General features: G+C 42.0%; 1 protein-coding gene across 1 annotated transcript in view; it reads right to left on the bottom strand.

Annotated features, from left to right (window-relative positions):
• hdac5 (histone deacetylase 5) overlaps positions 1-1,275 on the bottom strand; it is a gene marked incomplete in the record, with an annotated part of 56,219 nt that overhangs the window by 12,284 nt on the left and 42,660 nt on the right.

Raw genomic sequence — 1,275 nt, 5'->3', positions numbered from 1 at the left:
ATATATATATATATATATATATATATATATATATATAGCGAGAGAAAGAGAGAGAGAGAGAGATGTAAGAGATATGCATTTTATTTTTTCTTCTTGCCTACATTATCCACATCAACAGAAGTACATTTCTAGTGTTGTTCCTCTGAAGAAGGGAGCGGAAGACACAAAGAGTGAGACGCAAACGCGATGCAGCTCAGGATTTCTACGTGTGAAAAGAAACTGTGTGAGGGAGAAAAACACACCTGAAGCCATTTCAAGGTTTGGACTTAATTAACAGTCAAACCGCTGATGAGTCAGATAGCTAACACACAACAACATCTGTAACAGAGCACTACACAGCGAGAGGTGGGCTCATGATGCATTTGTGTGATTCATCCCTCTGTGGGATGATTCGGAGGAACCAAAATGTCCGCAGTTTGAGACCTTACAGCCCAGCATCCCTATTTATTTGTTGTTGTACCCCAACATTCCTATCTGCCATGGCCCTAAATCCACCACACCCATCATGTTCTAAATGAGTTCATTTGAACTGGAGCCCGACCAATATATCGGCCGATATTAGGCATTTTCCAAACTATTGGTATCAGCATTTATAATGGCAAATAAAAGATAAATAAAAAATGATTCATCAGAATCATTTATAATGACAAATAAATGAACATTTTAAAAATAGAATTATGGTCAACCATGTTATGAGTGTTGATGTTGCATAGTCTGTCCACCAGAGGACGCTCTACAACGTCCCTGTTAGTGATGGTGTTGTATAGTCTGTCCCCCAGAGGACACTCTACAACGTCCCTGTTAGTGATGGGTTTGTGTCGCACCCGAGGACAGCTCTACAACGTCCCTGTTAGTGTGGGTGCATAGTCTGTCCACCAGAGGACGCTCTACAACGTCCCTGTTAGTGATGGCGTTGCATAGTCTGTCCACAGAGGACGCTCTACAACGTCCCTGTTAGTGATGGCGTTGCATAGTCTGTCCACCAGAGGACGCTCTACAACGTCCCTGTTAGTGATGGCGTTGCATAGTCTGTCCACCAGAGGACGCTCTACAACGTCCCTGTTAGTGATGGCGTTGCATAGTCTGTCCACCAGAGGACGCTCTACAACGTCCCTGTTAGTGATGGCGTTGCATAGACTGTCCACCAGAGGACGCTCTACAACGTACCTGTTTTTTTTGTTATTGTGTTTTTGTTAAAAAGACTTCTTTGATATCATAAGTTTGTATTTTTCTAAATTTATTCACAGGACTTTAATATATTTTGATGTTCCTCTG

Source organism: Etheostoma spectabile, chromosome 15, assembly GCF_008692095.1.
Source record: "Etheostoma spectabile isolate EspeVRDwgs_2016 chromosome 15, UIUC_Espe_1.0, whole genome shotgun sequence".
NCBI lineage: Eukaryota > Metazoa > Chordata > Actinopteri > Perciformes > Percidae > Etheostoma > Etheostoma spectabile.
This window is presented reverse-complemented; position numbering and strand designations above follow the sequence as displayed.